Genomic DNA, 19838 nt, shown 5'->3' on the forward strand with positions numbered 1-19838 from the left:
AGTGCTGATGTCACGGCGCGCCGGGCGTGGGCGGCCGCACCACGTGACCACCGCCTCTTTTGTCTGCGAGGTGGCCGCCGGGGTTTTGCTGTGGGTGTTGTGGGGGGCTCGCTGGGGGGCGGGGGCGGGGGTGCGGGTCAGCGGGATCGACGTGGGGGGAGGTGCTCGCCGACGCCCGGCGCGGTGTGTAGCTCCGGGGGTGTTCGGACGGCCTCGGGGACCCGGAATTCCTTGCTCAGACGTGGTCCTAGGACTGCCGGTCAGTTTACCTAGAAAGCCCCGTAGTGAGGGCCGCCGGGGGGCGGGGGGAGGGAGGAGGGCTGGTCTCTGCCGGCTCTGCACCGCGGGCCGCGAGGTGACCCCCTGTGACCGGCCGCCGGGCCGCCCGGTGACTTTCCTGTGGGGTCGGTGCCCCTCACGTTGTTGCCTGACTGTCCGCATCGCTCTTCCAGCGCTTTACTTTCAATCTAGAGTCCCTATTAAGCAATATGGTGGTTTCTGTGTTGGTGAACCGTCTGGTGTTCTGGACGCACGTTCACAAGCGCGTTACTAAATGTCCAGTTCATCCAGGCCGCCCCCACAAACTACCGCAGGCTTAGAAACAACAGCAATTTACTTCTCACAGTTCTTTTGTTTTGGATCGATTTATTTCCGAGCGGAGGGGGGGGAGGGGCGGGGGAGACTCTTCAAGCTGAGCCCTGAGCCTGGAGTCCCGGGGCGGGGGGCGGGGGGGTGAAGCTGTTCCCGGGATCCGAGGTCACGACCTGAGCTGCAACCAAGCGTCGGGTGCTGCAGGGGCTGAGCCGCCAGGCGCCCCTCTTCTGGGCGCTCTGAAGGCCGGAAGCGAGATCCCGGCCTGGGTAGGCTTCTGGGATGGCAGGGGCCTGGGCACCTCCCAGCCGGCTCCCTCCTAGGCACCCACTCCCACTCTTGAGCGCCAGTGCGCCCCATACTATCTGCTTGGGCGCTAGGGTGTCACCGAGGGACCCTGGGCGGGCGTTCTCGGTCAGACCTGAGATTCACCCTCGCGGCCCCCCCGCAGAGTCACGGCTACGTGGCGGTCCACTATGTGAACGTGTCATTTATTCATTCTCCAGCTCTTGAACAGCTCTGCCGTTTCTGTTGTTGTTGTTTTTTTTTTTTTTCTATTTCCAACAGTGCTGTTATGAGGCATTGCCTTTTGGTGCTAAAAACTTCTTGGGTCCAATTACCTAGGAGTAGAATTGATGGGTCTTGGGGGTGTTAGTGCTTACCTTCTTATGATACTGCCATCTTTATTCAAAGTGGCTATGCAGTTTACACTTCTACCTGCATCCGTATTTTCTTCCCTAATGCTTTAGACTTCTGCATTTGGGGCAATGAAATGGGAGTTAAATAGTCTCATCCCAGCCTTCTTGGCACATCCCTGAGGTGAAGCGTCTCGTGTATTTATTGGCCAAGACTTGAGGGATTTCAAGGCAGACGATCAAAAAGATATGACCACGAGGTGGCAGTCACACACACACACGTTTCTTCTTGCCGGCTCTGACGTATGTGTGCTGAAGTCCCTCACAACTAGACCCTGCGGAGACCCTGGGGCATCTAGAAGGAGCGGAGGGCAAGGAAATTCCCAGGTTGTTAGGTGACCTTGCCCTGCAGCCCAGCGGGAAGTCTCTGGGTCAGAAAGCTCTGCAGGGTTTAAATATTTTTTTTTTTTTTTTATTTATTCATGAGAGACAGTCAGAAATACAGGCAGAGGGAGAAGCAGGCTCCATGCTGGGAGCCCAACGTGGGACTGGATCCCGGGACTCCAGGATCACGACCTGGGCTGAAGGTGGCGCTAAACCACTGAGCCACCCAGGCATCCCTGTGTAAACATCTAAGTGTGGTACTTACTGGCAGACTTTGAGCTTAGAGATCCCATTCCGGGTATAGAAATAACCGTGGGGCTGTATACAGAGGCCATCTTTGGCTCACTTATAATAGCCGGTTCATGTCTTTTGCGCTTTTTTTTTTTTTTTTTTTTTTTAGTGAATTGTACCGAACACTACTTCTTTGTTACTTCTGTGTGTTGCAAGTTTCTAATCTCATATATGGCTTGTCTTTTCACTTTCTGTTTTGATAAATACACATTCTTAACTTTCAGTTTATAAATGTTTACTGTCTTTTTTCCAACCTTAATATATATTAACTTACTCTTCTAAAAATATTTAGTTTTGTTTTTGACACTTCAATTCTTACGCTCTCTGGAATTTAGTTTATGGTTTTACTTTTTACAAATGACTCCCCTCGCCCAGGTTTGTTTTTTGACTTAGCCCCACCTTTCCTAACTGTTGTGCCAACGTGGTAATGTATTAACATTAACATGGCTGTACTTCTAAACTGTCTGTTCTACTGTATGATTTGTGGATATTAGTGTCTACACTACACTGTTTAATTACCACAGCTATAGAAAAAAGTCTTGATTACTTAGTAGGAAAAATCTTCCTTATTTTTCTTCTGCATCTTCTGCGTGGGCTATTCTTGGTCCTGTATTTTTCCATACATGTTTTAGAACAAGCTTCTCTGGTTGCACAGACACTACACAAAACTTGTTGGGATTTTAATTAGCATTGCTTTGAATATACAGATCAGTTTGGGTAGAATTTGCACCTTTATGACTCTGAATCTTAATTCATAGCTATCTTTTTATTAGGTCTTCATTAATGTCTTTTCAGTAAAGGTTTACTATTTTCTGTGTCCACATTTTACACAGTTTTTGTTGGGTTTATTCCTAGATACCTTGTAACTTTTGTTGCTGTTGTGATATCCTTTAAATTTATACTTTGTAATAGTTTGTTGCTAGGGTAGAAATAAATAGGAGTTTTGTAAATTGATATTGTATCTAGCCCCCTTGTTGGATACAACAGTTTGTCATTGATTTTAATAAATTGTCCATTCTTTCTAATCATTTGTTTATTGATTCTTTTTGGGTTTTCTATATAAATAATCATGAAAATAATGTCAGTTCCAGTCATTTTGCTTTTTATTTTCCTTAAAGTATAACACTGGTTAGGACCTCTCATATAATGTCAATAGAAATGGTGATGCCTTCTTCACATTCTTGATTTGGGCACTCTTTCCTTGATCCTGATTTTTCAAAAGGAAATTTAGAATTATTTTGCAGGCTTTTTTGGTAAATAAATTTAGAATGACATTTTGGTAGGCTTTTTGTAAATCCCCTTTGTCAAAGAAGGGTCCTTTTACTCCTAGTTTACTGAAATTTTTTTATTTTGAATGGATATTGAATTTAATCAGTTTGTCTATTGAGATGATCATATTTTTCTCATGTTTTAATGTATTAATATGATAAATGACGTTTATAGACTTTCTTATATTAAATTATCCTTGCATTTTTAGGTTAAACTACATGACCATAGAGTATGACCAATTTTGTATGCTATTGTACTCAGCTTATATGCTGTGTAGGATTTTTGCATTTGTGTTAATGAACAACATGGGCTTGTGATTTTCCTTTTTCATTCTGCCTTCATCTGTGTCATAAGGCTCAAGGAATAATACAAGGAGTATAACTTTTTAAAGAAATATTTATTTTTTTGAGAGAAGGAGCACAAGCAGGGGGAGGGGCAGAGGGAGAAACAGACTCCCCACTGAGCAGGGAGCCTTACACAGGACTTGATCCTAGGACCCTGAGATCATGACCTGAGCTGAAGGCAGATGCTTAACTGTACCACCCAGGTTCCCCAAGGAGTATTACTTCTATGTATATATCCTCTGGAAGAATTTGAATAAGATTGGAATGCTCTTTCCCTTCAAGTTCCAGTAGAATTTACCTATCAAACTGTCTAGGCTGAGCATTTTCTGTGTGGGAAGATTTTTTTTTTAATTTATTTTTTTAAGTAAACTGTGCCCAGTGTGGGGCTCAGACTCATGACCTCAAGACCAAGAATTGCACAGTCTACTGACTGAGCCAGCTGAGTGCCCCTGTGGGAAGATTTTAAAATACTGCTTTCATTTCTTCAATACTTATGGGATTGTTTAGATATCTTATTTCTCCTTGAAGTGGTTTAGTAAGTAATAGATTCCTATGAAATTTTCCATCTCATCTAAGATTTAAAATTTATTGACATATAGTTGTTGGTAGTGTTCTCTTAATCTCTGCTATGTTTGCAGTTATTTCTCCTTTTTCATTTATGATATGCTTGTAGTGGATTGTGTTACTATTCCTTCAATATTTGTTCCCCTTCTTGTAAGAGGACTAGACATTCCCACCTGTTGTCATGTGATTTGAAGTGCCTCTTGTGTGAGGGATGTGTATGCCCATTCAGCTGACAATGACTCTGGTCAAAGTGTCATCATACACAAGCAGAAACTTTAAAAGATAGCATGTGTGTTTGCCCTAGCTCTCTTGATCTTTCCCTCTTCCATGAAAGTAGCACATCTGTACCTGGGGTCTCAGAAGGGAGAGGACATGTGGAGGAAAACCTGATGGTGGATCTGTAGTTGACTTATGCAGCAGGCAAAAAACAAGTGAGATATGGGATTTTTTTTAAAGATTTTATTTATTTATTCATGAGAGACACAGAGAGAGGCAGAGGAAGAAGCAGGCTCCCTGCAGCGACCCCGATGTGGGATTCAATCCTGGGACCCCAGGATCATGACCTGAGCCAAAGTCAGATGCCCAACCACTGAGCCACCCAGGCATCCCAAGATTTGGGATTTCGTCATTTACCACAGTATATTAATAGTGAAAATTGACTGATGAATTATTTATCTATAGCTTCTATTATTTCTTTTCTTAGATAAATCATTGCAGATTTATGTTATTTTGTTGGACTTTTCACAGAACCAGCTTTCAACTTTCTTGATTTTTCTCTATTTCATTTTTCTATTTCTATTTCATTTCCTTTTTTTTTTTTTTTAAGATTTTATTTATTTATTCATGAGAGACACAGAAAGAGAGGCAGAGACATAGGCAGAGAGTCTCTCCATATAGGGAGACTGATGTGGGACTCGATCCTGGGTCTCCAGCGTCACGCCCCAAGCCAAAGGCAGACGCTCAACTGCTGAGCCACCCAGGTGTCCCTCTATTTCATTTTCTATTTCTGTTTCTACTCTTACAATTATCATCTCTTTCCTTCCACTTTCTTTGAGTTTATTCTGTTTATTTTCTGCTTAAGTTTTGTTTCTAGTTCATTAATTTTTAGCCTTTCCTCCTTATAGAAAAAGCATTTAAGGAAATAAGTTTCCTTCAAAGCACTACTTTTCATATCCCACAGGTTTGGTTTTGTGTTCAGTGTGGATGGGGCTTGAATTCATGACCTTGAGATAGAGAGTCATGTACTCCACTACCTGAGCCAGCTAGGTGCCCCTCCCACAAGTTTTGATAGATACTGTTTTCATTATCATTGTTTCATTATCAAGATATATTTAAGTTTTTTTTTTTAAGATTTTATGTATTTATTCATGAGACACACACAAACACACACACACAGAGAGGCAGAGACACAGGCAGAGGGAGAGGGAGAAGCAGGCTCCATGCAAGGAGCCTGATGTGGGACTCGATCCCAGGCCTCCAGGATCACCACCCTGGGCTGCAGGCGGTGCTAAACCGCTGTGCCACCGGGGCTGCCCTGTATTTAAGTTTTTATTATGGTTTCCTCTTTGACTCATGAGTTATTTAAAAAGCATGTTCTTTAATTTCAAAATCTATGGAAATTTTAAATTCTAAATCTTCGCATTGTGGTCAGAATGTAGTTTCTGTAATACTCTTCTTTGAAATTTGTGGGTTTCTGTCTGCTTGGATCACCAGTCATAGGTAAAGGCATGTTGCAAAATCTCCCACAGTGGTAGATTTGTTGATTTCTCCTTGTAGTTTTTATCAATTTATACTTTGCATATTTTAAATATATTTTGTTAGGTGCTTATATGTTTAGAATTGTGTTATTATGATTTTTGGTTAATTAAATCTTGTCATTATACAGTTATCTCTATTTCTTTAATGCTCTTTATTTTTTTTAAAGGTTTTATTTATTTATTCGTGAGAGACACAGAGAGAAGCAGAAACTGAGGCAGAGGGAGAAGCAGGCTCCCTGCGGAGAGGCTGATGTAGGACTCCATCCCAGGACCCTGAGATAATGTCCTGAGGGGAAGGCAGATGCTCAACCACTGAGCCACCCAAATGTTCCTTTAATTCTCTTTATCTTAAGGCTTATATTGTTTCATCTTAACATGGCCAAACCAACTTTCTTTTAGTGAAAATTTGCTTATAGTACCTTTTTGATCCTGTTGTTTTCAGCGTAAGTTGTTTTGCTTTATTTGTTTGTTTATTTATTTATTTATTTATTTAGAAGGCCACTGACTTTATTGACTTAAAAAACCTTACAAGGGCAGTGACTGTTCTGCCAAAAAAGGAGTCAAATAGCATAAAACAGACCAGTGAGGGTGGGGGGTGGGGTGAGGGAAGGTCCAGGAATCGACTTGGAAAAACTAGTAATTGTTGACATGAAATTGACAGGGGAAGGAGATGGGAGATGCATGCAAGAGCATGAATTTCAAAAAAGTTGAAATGGTGAGGGAAGAGAATACCCCAAAGACCTTGAAGTATGTCAAAAGTGAGTAGAACAGCAGCAGCCTCCTCCTTTGTAGAGGACAGGGGAGGAGTCTCCACGTGGCTGCAAACTGGAGACTCACTGCTGGGGCTGGGGACTGGGGGTTCCTCAGAGTCTCACAAGAAGGTGTCACACCACCTCAAAGGAGTCCCGGGACTGCTTGGCGTTGGCACCACATGTGTCAGCCTTTCCCGGAAGAGATCTTCATCTTTCTTTAGCACCAGAAACTGGCCCAGGACCACATAGGCCTTGTCAAAGCCCCTTCCTCCAGGGTCTTGTCCAACACTTCACCAGTCCTGGCCAGGCTCCCCACTGGCTTCCCCGGGGGGGGGGGGGTGCCCCTACCCCGGGCTCTGCTATGAAGTCTCTATGCTTTTGGGAGATGGTCATCTTGATGAGCTTAATGGGCAGCTCTGGCTCCTGTAACGGCCCTTCCCACCACCCGGCTGCTCCCGCTGATCACATTCTTTTGCTTTAGATGCACTCACATAGATAGCCAGATTTTTTTTTTTTTTTAAGATTTTATTTATTTATTCATGAGAAACAGAGAGTGAGAGGCAGAGACACAGGCAGAGGTAGAAGCAGGCTCTGTGCAGGGAGCCTGACGTGGAACTCAATCCTGGGCCTCCAGGATCAGGCCCTGGGCTGAAGGAGGTGCCAAACTGCTGAGCCACCCAGGCTGCCCCTATAGCCAGATTTTTGAAAAATTTTTCTGACAATCTCTGCTTTGTAACTGTCAATTTTTGGTTCACATAAATGTACTGTAATTTTTTTTTTAAGATTTTATTTAATTCACGAGAGACACAGAGAGAGAGGCAGAGACAGGCAGAGGGAGAAGCAGGCTGCGTGCAGGGAGCCCGATGTGGGATTCGATCCCGGGCTTCCAGTTTCATACCCTGGACTGAAGGCGGTGCTAAACCGCTGAGCCACCCAGGCTGCCCTGACACTTGATATATTTAGTCTTTGATTCTATTTTACTTTTTGATTTCTATTTGTTCCATGTATTTTGTTTCTGGATTTTTTTTCTTTCTTGCATTCTTATTTTTGGATTCTTTTTTTTTTTTTTAAGATTTATTTATTTTGGAGAGAACAAGCAAGCTAGCATGGAATGGGGAGAGCAGAGGCAGAGGGAGAAGTAGAATCTCAAGCAGGTTCCACACTGAGTGCTGAGTGCAGGGATTGTCTCATGACCCTGAAATCATGACTTGAGCTGAAATCAAGAGTGATGCTTAACTGACTGATCCACCCAGGTGTACCTAATTGAGTTCTTTTTGAAACTTTTTTCCTATTCTGTGTTTTTCTTTCTAAAGATTCGGAATGATGCTTCTTTTTTTAGTGACTATTCTTTAAATTTATCATGTATTTTAATTTAACAAGGTCTAAAGTTTAAGCAAAAAGTTGACTCTTCTGGACAGTACATGAGCTCCATAATACTTTAGCTCTTTGCTTATCCCTTCTGATTAATACAGACTGTTATCTAATTTTTTGTTTCTGTCTTTTCTAACTCCACGAATTGGCCATTATCATATGTTTGTTTGGGTTCATACACAGAGAAAGAAGTAGAGCCAGTATGCAGATGTGTTTACAAACTAGCTGCCACTTTAGTGCAAGGGTGATAGCTCAGTCTTATGGGGCCATCCTCCAAGAAGCCAGGTAAAATGTCTCAGGAAAGTCTGCCTGGGGGATTATTTTAAAGATATCTTCAATCATTCAATAAACTCTCTAGGGGAAAGAAAAGAGGGATTTTCCTACAGACTCCGGTTGTGAGGGTTCATTCTCCTGCCCTTCTGTGCTTGTTCATGTGTCCTTTGGCATCTAATGATTCAGCAGCAAGGGGTAACCACAGAGCAGAGGTTAGAGACTCACTGCTGGGGCTGGGGACTGGGGGTTCCTCAGAGTCTCACAAGAAGGTGTCACACCACCTCAAAGGAGTCCTGGGACAAGCAGAGGTCCGATAGTGTTGGTGTGGATGGAGGCCCGTCAGTATGCACCTGCATGAAAGTCCTTGGAGTCCTGCACAAGTGGTCCCAGCGTGGTGGCTAGAGCTGAAAATTAAGGGTTCTGGTGAAAGGTGAGGTCAAGAGACCCTGAAGTAGAGCACATGAGAAGAACTAAAGAGGGAAAATGTTCTCAAAGGAAAGAACAGCATTTCAGAGGCACAGATGTGGGAGAAAAAGCACTAGTCCTTTAAGAGATGCTGGAATAGCAATTTCTCCAAATGAGGATTCTCTTTGTGTGAACTTTTGTAAATGTGTTTTTACTTTTATGAGCGTTTTTAAAAAGATTTTATTTATTTGAGAGAGAGTACAATCTGGGGAAGGGAGAAGCAGACTCTCCACTGAGTGGGGAGCCTGATGGGGGGCTTGATCCCAGGACCCCAGGGTCATGACTTGAGCTGAAGGCAGACACTTCACTGACTGAGCCACCCAGGTGCTCCAACTTTTGTGAGACTTTTCTGTATTCTGAGGTTGGGTATACATGAGTTTGAACCCCTAGTGTTGGGAATAACTAGAAGTAGAGAAAGCAGGCTGCTGGGAGTGTGTGTGGGCACGGATATTTCTGCTGTGGTGGTTTGGGAGAGACAAAACGAAAGCAAAGCAAAGTCTTTGAAGTGGCCTGTCTCAGCAGCCCTCCAGGAACATTACTAAATATGTTAGGACATCTAAGAGAGCCAGATCAGAGTGTTCTCTTATTTTCTGATGGGTTCTTTAAGTTATTACTGGCAGAAGAATTTTTCATTTGAGAGGAAGTTTGAGAAATACCCGAGTGCTCTTAAGGGCTTCCTTTTTCAGACTCATTGAGGTAGGTAGAATAAATAAAAATCATGCAGACATGTCTCAAACCACGTTGTATCAGGTCAAGCACAGTTAGAAAGGCTGGGTGAAGTATTTCTAAAAATCATGCAGACATGTCTCAAACCACGTTGTATCAGGTCAAGCACAGTTAGAAAGGCTGGGTGAAGTATTTCTAGCATGTCTGTCTGAAAGCATGGAAAGCACGTGTGGGCCAAGATGCTGCAGGAGAGGGGGTCCCATGGAGCAGACCTACACTCGGTCTCGTTTGAGCTCTCTGCCCATTCTAGTGTTGAAGCTGAGAGGATGAGAAGAGCTTCTGGAAGTTTCACAAGGGAAATGATACCTGAAGCTCAGGGCTCATCAGTGAGAAGGGGTCCCAGGAAACACTCCAGGTTGGACCCAGAAGTAATGATGAACAAAACAGCCTCCTTTCACAAAGACTGGAATCTAGCTGGAATCAAACCCAATCTCAGGTTTATTCAGGTGGTTTGCCACTGTCCTCATCTCTCCTATAAACAAGAATAAATTCTCTCTAGGTGAAGACAGTCTAGTACTTCAAATGATCTCTATACTTTTTTTTGTACATGAGGTCTAGCACTTCATGAAAAATAGATCTATAAAACAGGAACTTTTACCAAAACTTTGGAGACCAATTGCATAAGGAGGGAGTCCTTCAGGTGATGCAGATTATAGAGTTATCACGCCCAGACTTTAACTGTAATTCATATGTTTCAGAAATTAAATTACAAGATGGACAATTTCAGGAGAACCAGAAACTATAATATGAGAACCAAATGGAAGCTCTAGAACTGAACAATATCATGATGGACACTAATAATAACAGATGGGTTTAATCATTGGTCTGCATATACAAAATAAAAGAATGCAAATGTAGTAACATTAATAGTCCATAAAGGAGATTTTAATGTCAAGAGCAAAATAGAAAGGAATGAAAAAGGATACTTCATAATGATAATGAGGTCAGTCCATTAAGAAGATACAATATATAATTAGCAAGTATCTAAGAACAAAGTGTCAGAATATATAAAGCAAAAACAGTGGACTGACTACAGTGAGAGAGAAGTTGTCCATTATAGTCGGAAGCTCCAACATAGCTCTGCCATTCACCAGAAGGCAAGGCCTAGTAGGTAGATGTCCTGCAACAGCTGCAGGACACACGTACTTTCAAGTGCTGAAACATTCACCAGAGTTGGCTACATGTTCGACCATAAAGCAATTCAGCAATTGTTGAATGACTGGAATCAAACTGAGAACATCCCCTGGCTGCAGTGGGATTAGTTTAGAAATGAGTAATGCACAAGAACTGAAATACCCCAAATGTTTAGAAATCAAGCAACACCTGAACACCTGATGGAGTGATCCAGTCACAATGGAGATGAACACATTTTTTTTTTTTTTTTTTTTTTATGATAGTCCCACACAGAGAGAGAGAGAGGCAGAGACACAGGCAGAGGAAGAAGCAGGCTCCATGCACCGGGAGCCCGACGTGGGATTGGATCCCGGGTCTCCAGGATCCCGCCCTGGGCCAAAGGCAGGCACCAAACCGCTGCGCCACCCAGGGATCCCTGAACACATATTTTGAACGAAATCTATTGAAAATACCTAAGCTTATATGATGCAGAAAAAGCTGTGCTTGCTTAGAGGGAAATTTATAGCCTTACAATCGATCATTTATCAATGAAATATAGACTGTTTACCATATATTGGATATATACCACAATATACAAAATAGGAAAAAAAGGCAGGACGCCTGGGTGGCAGGCTCAACAGTTGAGCATCTGCCTTCAGGGTGTGATCCTGAGGTCCTGGGATCGAGTCCCACATTAGGTTCCTTGCGTGGAGCCTGCTTCTCCCTCTGCCTGTGTCTCTGCCTCTCTCTCTCTCTCATGAATAAATAAATAAAATCTTTTTTAAAAAAAGGGAAAAAAGCTGAAAATTAGTGATATAAGTATCCATCTTAGGGAGTTAGAGCAACAAACTAAACACAGAAGGTAGAAGGAAGGAGATAATACAAAGTACGATGAAGCAGAACACAAGTTCACAACAGACTCAGTAAAGGTACAAGTTGGTTCTTTGAAATAACTGATAAAATAGAAAAAGTCCTGGTCAGACATCAAGCACGGAAGAGCAGAGGCACAAATAGCCAGCGCAGAAAATGGAACAGAGCTGTGAGTTTTCAAAAGGTCCGTAGAGATCTAACGTGCATCTAAGGCAAAGGACCTCAGTTATGGGGTGATCTGCAGAACCCCTTGTGTTGGCATCTTTGGATTCCTGTCTCTCTTGAGCTCTCCAGATTCCGTTGGCGAAGAATCTTCCAGTTTCCTTCCCAGAGGTGTCAACCTGGTTCATAGCTTTCTGGAAACTAAGCAGAAGAGGGCTGGGGGCGGGGTGGGGAGGGGGTGGTATCTTACTATTCAAAAAAGAAGCCCTCACTTTGTCCTTCTGTCCTCCTACCAGAAGTGCTCACCCTCTGGTGGACCTGGTGACCCCAAGACACCAAAGCCCCGGTAGGAAGGGAGCACACTGCGGCTCCATCAGGATCTCATTTAGCCCCGCTCTTACCCTCTCCCACAGCGGCACCCCCACCCTGGGCCCTGGCTGCTGAGTTTGGGGGGATGGTGCACATCTGCCTCCTCACATGTATTTTCTCCACATCTGTCTCACCTTTCAACTTTGCCATTCTGTCATTCATTGCCTAGACGTTTTTAATTACAACGAGGTCACATCTGTCCAAATCTGGTGTTTCCTGTTTAGCTGGTCCATCTCAGTCTGTCCTCCCTGCCCCCGCCCATTGCAAGGGTCACACTCACATGTCGTTGACGACCACAAACTAAGTCTCCACAGATTACATTTTTCAGACTCTGGGAGGTTCCAGGGATGCTGAGACCTCACCTCTCTCACTGCTGCTCTGTCTACCCTTCAGGGCAGATGTGACCCACCATTCCTTCCCGCATCCTGAATCCTTCATCCTTTCAAAGTGCTCACCACAAATGGTACTACACATGTCGTCCTACCATGTTCCTTTGCTTTACTTAACCCATGTTTCCTTATAGCTACACACCACTTTTAGAAATATAAAGGACATTCATTGCATTTTGTTGTTTGTGAAAATAACATACGGTCTTACCTGAAAATTTATCCTATACAGAAAAACAGAAACGTAATTTACTTCTACTTCTACCACTCAGAGAGATGCTTTGGAAGTAGGGAATCCAATTTCTGCTTTGGCGTGTCCCATGTGCCCTGAGGTCTCTTCTCACAGCAGACCCCCCTTTCTGGGAGGAATGTGTCTGAGGAGGTGAGACTGGGCTGCTGCCTGCAGCAGAGCAGAGGGGTTAGGGGAGAGGAAGTGCTTCCTCCTGAGTGCTATCATCCCGATCCCGATCCCAATCCTGGGGGTTGTGTGAGGCTGAGGAGAGGCCTTCCACAGGCTACTATCTAGGCGAGGGGCGAGTGAGCCCAGGGGGAAGAGATGAAGGTGAGCCTGACCTGTCCTCGAGCCTCACCTTGTACCAGCATTCTATTGGCCTTCATTTGAATTTGACAGAAACAAAACAAAATTGAAAGTGGAAGAAATACTGACCTTGATTGAGATAAAGCCTTCTTTGAAACATAATTTCTAAAAGATCCTTTAAAGTTAAAGAAGACATAGAATGAAAACATTTCAAGGTGGAGGTAAGTGTGCTTTGTGGTTTAATGTGAAGTGTGTCAATGAACAGAAGGTCATGTTTCTAGAACAGTTTAGCCAATTGTCTCAAAAACTAAGCCATCTCTGAGGTCTAAGCAGTCAAGCAACCAAACGTATTCCTTCACATTTTTGTTTTAAAGCAGAACAAACATCTTTTGAAATGTAAAAATGTAAGCGCTAGGCCTGCCTTTAGGGTCACTCTAAGTTACTAGGGGAGAAATTCATGAGGAGACGGAGCTCTAAGCAGAATATTCTTTTATGTAAAAGAAAAGAAATCCCAAACAGGAGAAGTCATGGCAGCGTTGGGCTGAAAGATTCAAACTGGACTTGCTCACTGCACACAGTACCTTCTTGGTGTTAGGAGGCTCTCCTGTCCTCAGCCACTGTAGATTAAAGCCAGTTTTTTTTTTTTTTTTTTTTTTAAGATTGTATTTATTTATTCATGAGAGACAGGCAGAGACACAAGCAGAGGAAGAAGCAGGCTCCATGCAGGGATGTGGGACTCAATCCGGGAACTTCAGGACCACGCCCTGAGCCAAAGACAGACACTCAACCTTTGAGCCACCCAGGTGTTCCCCTAAAGCCAGTTCTTTTTTTTAAAGATTTTATTTATATATATATATAGAGAGAGAGAGACAGAGACAGAGACAGAGAGGCAGAGGGAGAAGCAGGCTCCATGCAGGGAGCCTGATGTGGGACTCAATCCCAGGTCTCCAGGATCACACCCCGGGCTGCAGGTGGCGCTAAACCGCTGCGCCACCGGGGCTGCCCAAAGCCAGTTCTTATTACGTTCTTTGTATCCAATTTTTTCAATGTGCCCCAATGGTTATGAAACACAATTCTTCTTAGAGTCTTCAGAATTTTTGGAGGAACATGTAAGCGAATTTAGCTGCTGGCACCAAAATATTCCCCAGTGCACTTCTTTCCAGGAAGAACCATTTTGTGTATCCTCTGTTGGAAGACATGTAGTTATCACAGTGAAGAGCCCATCTTAAGTCTAATAGCATAGTTAATACAAGTAAAACATGTTTTACAGAGCTGTCCTCCCAGCCCAAGGATGCAGGATGCTTCCCAATGGAAGTGTGACCTGTTTACGGTTCCATCAGCTTTGAAGGATTGTCCCCAAATGGGCAGTCGTGTGTGGCTTCAGGGAGGCCCGCGCTCAGCAGTTGTTATCAGCCCACAATGCCAGGTGAGGAAGTATTCACACTTGTGTCCCTTGGGCCGGGTCAGCTATGCTGAGCATCCTTTTCACCATAAGCTTCCCTATGGCTCTATAATAAATGGAGTAGAACATGTCACTGGGTGAGTATAAAAATTGTGGTTATATCTGTCCTTGTTTATTTCTTGTTCTCCACCCCAGCAAATCTTCATGTTCTGTTTCCCAACTGGCCAGTCCCCTTGGATAACTGAGAAGAGATTTCTGTAGACAGGCAAAGGTGAAGGGCAGTGTGCTGGTGTCGAGGGTCTGATGGGTGCCCCTGGGGACCCTCCAAGGCCACGTCCTTAAATTGCCAGGGTCTCGGTATCCACACCGCTATAACTACTATAATAATATCCTTTGTGCTCACCTCATAGAGTTGTTGGGAGGAGTGCATGAAATAATAGGAAAGGCCTTTGGGAGTGAAAGGGGGCCAGACAGAACTGTTGCCTGTCACCCATGAGCATCTGAGCTGTTTATGAAATGTTCCTTCGTTCATTCTAACTTTTGCTCCTAATCACCAAAATCCCCCAATCTAAGACTTAACCACTTCCTGCGGGTTCAATAGTGAGTTCCTTACTCAGCCCCTGGGAACACCACCACTGCTACTGCTGCCACCAGCGTACAAATTCAGTTCATGGGACATGAAAATATGCAGTGTCAGACATCTAGGGATGATGTTTCCCTATGGACTTGGACGTGGGGGTGAGCCACAGGCCTCCCTCCTCACCTGCTGCTTCTGGTCATTGCATTTCGACAGGCAGCATGTGGCGTACTAGAGGGGTAGTTGTCCTGCTGCCTTGTGGTGCTGCAGTTTTCCCCACTGCAGGTTTGGTCAGGGCTCCCCTACTGCCCACACTGCAGCTTCAGTGAGAGGTGATCTTGCTGTCTTCGAGGAGAAGCCAGGGAACCACTCCGTTTCCTATTTGGCCACTGGCCTGCCACCCCGGGGAGTACAGTTTTCTGGTTAAACACTGGCTTCCCAAAGTGGCTGGGCATGTGGCCACTTTGCTCATAGTTGCCTTTAACCCATCCCCTTGGGATAGGGATTGAGGCTTTGAGATACCATGTAATAATGGCAAAGCAATATGTCATATACAGGAATAGACAAATGTAAGCTCTCTATGAAGAAAATTGAACAATGTGATCGAACGATCATTTTTCAAAAAAAGATGAAACGTGTTCATGGATAGGGCAACCCCATCACGTCAGTTGCAATTCCAACAAAATCCCCTTCTTCCTCTCACTGGTCCTGCTGTGACTCCAAACACAAGCCCCCAGCTCTGCCAACTTCTCTTTCATCCACCACTCTCACTGATTTAAACGTGTTTCAGGCTCCCACTTCCCTCCCAAATTACCAAAACTCCTCTTTACTGTTGCATCTCTGCAGCCCATCTTCCCACAGCGTGGCCATATGACTTCCCGAGCCCTTGTGTGGACACGCACCCTGCTCGTGACTGTCCAGTGATCTAGCATCATCCTCAGGATGGAGCCCAGACTGCACAGTGAGGCTCCCAGGTGCCTCCCCCTCCTGTTCCACTTACCCCCACAGACAGCTCTGTGGCCCTAGCTCCTTATGCCAGGTTCACTTCTTCCTGCCCGCCTCACCCCTTCCTTCCTCCTTCCCTCTATCACCCCATGAGCTCCTGTTGACTATTCACAACTGAACTACTCTGATCCATCCAGGAAGTTCTCCTCTGTCTGCCACATGGGGATGATTCTCCCTCTAGTATATGGATTTGGTATCTGTCTGGAGGCAGGTAGGGTTATCACATATCCTAGTTTGTGCCTATGTCTGGTTGGTGGCCAACAAATGTGGAGACCAGTTGCAGCCCTGCGTAGTTTAATAGGATTAACCAGAGGGATGCCTGGGTGGCTCCATGGTTGAGCATCTGCCTTCTGCTCAACCACGTCGGTCGTGACCCCGGGGTCCTGGGATCGAGTCCTGCATTGGGTTCCCCTCAGGGACCCTGCTTCTCCCTCTGCCTGTGTCTCTGTCTCTGTCTCTCTCTCTCTCTGTCTCATGAATAAATAAATAATCTTTAAAAAAATGCTAGGATTAACCACCAAAACTGCATTAATGTGACTTGAACTCCAGGAAGTCGTGCCCAGGAAGATGAAGTAGCAAATAACTTCGTTGCGTGTTTCAGGCACTTAGAGAATCTATGCATCTGAATGTGGACTGCCCAGCAGGTCCTCTTAGGGTCAGGGCACCTCTCACAGCTCAGATTACTCAACAGCTTGTTGGAGGCCTGTTAACATCTTGAGGTTCCCTTCCAACACCAGCATTCCTCTGCTTACCAACCCTGACTGTGAGGTCACGATTCTGTTCAATCCTGATCATTCTGGAAACCAGCCTCCGAACCTTGACTAGCACCCATGGCTGCCCTCCTAAGACCCTACTGGGGAAGCAGTTTGTTGGAACACGAGTCACCCTTCCCACATCAGGCAACATCATTTTGATGATCTCTTTGAAGAATCAGTAGTTGACACCCCCTTTCACTCTGAAAACAATCCCAGTTTGGGTGATAAATTAAATGATTCCCATTATAAATATTGTTATATTTATAATACATATAATGTTTATTATATTATATATAATATTTATTGTTCTCATTTAATCTTTATAATAACCTCACAGAGGAGATATTACTATGCTGTGCTTGTACAGATACAAGCATGAAGACCAAAGTTCAGGAACCAATCCAAGATCCCATAAGTACTGTCAGAGACTGGGTTACAACCCAAGGAATCTGACTCCAGAACTGGTGTTCTTTTTTTAAAAAAGTAGTTTTCCTTTTTATTTTAAAATCACAAATGTACAGAGAAGTTAAAAGTACAAAGCCCTCCTCCCCAACATTGCAGGGCACGTTGTCACTCTGATGCCCCATTCCCTCCAAAACATCAGCATTTGCCATAGATGCCAGGACGTTCTGCACAACTGCTACATGGCTGTGCAGGTTGGGAGGTTGACGCTGACAAAGACCCACTGTCTGAGCGTCAGATCTTTCCCATTTTGCCGGTTATCCTGGTCACTGCTACCGTGATCTGCAGAGCTGGAGTCCAGGTCAGATCAGATCTCACGACTTTCCTCAGGCTTCCCTTGCCTGTGGTGACCTTGACCTGTTTGGAGATTCCTGGGTACTTTGTACAACAAGCCTCCCGGCATGTTTGCCATTTGTGTAGATGCGGGGTGGCAAGGTGGTGCTGCACCCCCAGGGCTCCCTGTCTCAGGGGACAAGTTTCAGATTCATTCTTTATGATAATGGGTCCTTCCCTCACCTGACTCAGGTGGTGTCTGCCGGGCCATTTCCCTGTAAAGCCATTCTTTTCCTGTTTGTAATATTTCATGGGGCAGTGTTTCATTTGATTTTGGATTATTGTTGTTTTGACTTTCTTCCTACCACACCCCCAGCTTTCCTTAAGTATAATTGGCAAAAAGAAAGTGTGTGTATTTAAGCCGCTTGTGTGATGTAATTTGGTACAGGATATATGTTGATGCAGGAACACTGTGTGAGGTGGTCACCACGATTCATCACCTCCCACTGTTACTGCTCCAGGAGTGGGGCACAGTCAGGTCAGGGCTGCTCTCAACACACAGAAGCCATATAACACTGCCTTAATTATCCTGGAATTCAAGAAAAAGAAAAAAACAAACAAACAAACCCTGAGCTACTCTCAGATTTTGAGTACATAATACGGGGTTACTAAGTATGGTCACTGTGCTCCACATCAGCTTCCAGGATGTACTTGTCCCACGGAACTGAGCCCTTGTGGCACCTGGCCCATCCTTTCAGGGTTGTTGCACTCAGCTGCTCGTCCTCCACACATCCTGAGTGGTCACAAATGACTCCCGGCTGGAGAAAGGCCCAGGGCCTGTCCACACCATGTCTCTTTACCGGGCCAATCCTTAGCCTGTTTGCACATCTTGGGTATGGTGGACATGGGAGGGCACACGTGTCATCAAGATATGGATGCTTCCATTGGACACGTACTCAGGAATGGGAGCAAGGTCATGGGGTGGGTCTCATCTTCATTTTTTGAGGAACTTCCATATTGTTTACTACACCAGTTTGCATTCTGTGGAGCAGTATGCAAACGTTCCTTCCTCAAACGTTCCATTCATTTATTTACTTACATAGCTTAGATTCATGTTTCCTATTTTATTCAATGGGTTGTAATTTGCTACTTCATTATTTATTTTGATGTACTGATTTTTCTAGCTTTGGCCTCGTATTCAAGATGCCTTCAAATTCTCCTGGCACTCTCTTGTTCTTGCACACATTTTGTTGCTTTGGTGGAGAGAGAAGTATCTTTTACTTATCTGAAAGACTGAATTAGGTATATGTGCAACTTAAGTTTATTTATTTATTTTTTAAGATTTTATTTATTCATGAGAGACACAGAGAGAGGCAGAGACATAGGCAGAGGGAGAAGCAGGCTCCATGCTGGGAGCCCGATGTGGGACTCAATCCCAGGACTCCAAGAACACGACCTGAGCTGAAGGCAGATGCTCAACTGCTGAGCCACCCAGGTGTCCCATGTGCAACTTAAGTTAACTGCATTCACTCAAAGGGTGGAATTTTGTGTTAAAATGAAGTATCCACAGAGTAATTGAACAGATACAGACGAGGGCACCAATTTATCAATGGAGTGCTTGCTAAGTGTCTTACATCAGGAGAAATGAATTGGTTCCATGCTTTTCTCCATCAGGAGACTGTAATTAAAAATTGAAGGTTTGAATAGCATTTTTTGTCACTCTTATTTTTTAGTTTATTTCAAAAAAAATCTGTGTATTTGTTGTTCTGTGAAATTTTATTGATAGTTCTGCAAATTCTCTGCTGCCCTAAGGGAACACATTGCATAAGTGAGCAGTTTCTCCAGGCTCTTGATGGTGAGCATCTCCCCTGCTTGGCTCCTGCACCCGGTACATAAGCGATTTGCTTGCAGGCTTGTCTCATCCATGAGCCTTTGGCCAGTTCCCAGGGCAGGGGCTCTGATGTGCACACCCCTGTAGCTGCCTGGACCCAGTCTGCGGCCTGGCCCAGCAGTGCTGGTTGTGTGGCCAGGTGGTCATGGCTCTGTCTCGCTTCTGCCCACAGGATGGCAGCATCTAGTCAAGGCTTCAGCCCCATCAGTGGCCTGGCTATTTGGGAATCTGAAATTACCTGGTTTCTCCCTGAAATGAAGAGAGTACTGAAGTACTTTTCCTGTAAGGAAACCCTCCATAAAATAACACACATTGTTACCTGTCCATACTCTCTTCCACCTGCTTCCAGGAGGATGACCTCTTTCGGGTGAGTTAGGTGGTGGTTTGGGGCTTGGCATCCATTCTGGAGTGACTCTCTGGGGCTAGAGTTTGTAGTAGCTAAAACTGAGCTAGCAGGCTGAAATCACTAGCTCATTTCATGCACAAGTCATTAGGTGCAAAGAATTGTTATTTAAAGAGGAATGAAGATCCCAACTATGGAGCACTTGCTATATGTTGTGTGCTTTGAACCAGGGGCTGTCGTGTGTGAGTGAGTGGGCATCCCGGTCACCCG

General features: G+C 44.5%; 1 long non-coding RNA gene across 1 annotated transcript; it reads left to right on the forward strand.

The window, feature by feature from the left end:
- The first annotated feature begins 18 nt into the window (after positions 1-18).
- On the forward strand, positions 19-19586 carry LOC121485002. The gene is made up of 3 exons (XR_005986178.1): positions 19-259; positions 14131-14286; positions 19398-19586. It is a non-coding gene; the product is annotated as an uncharacterized LOC121485002 (long non-coding RNA).
- The last annotated feature ends 252 nt before the right edge of the window (positions 19587-19838 follow it).

The sequence above is a fragment of the Vulpes lagopus genome, chromosome 1, assembly GCF_018345385.1.
Source record: "Vulpes lagopus strain Blue_001 chromosome 1, ASM1834538v1, whole genome shotgun sequence".
NCBI lineage: Eukaryota > Metazoa > Chordata > Mammalia > Carnivora > Canidae > Vulpes > Vulpes lagopus.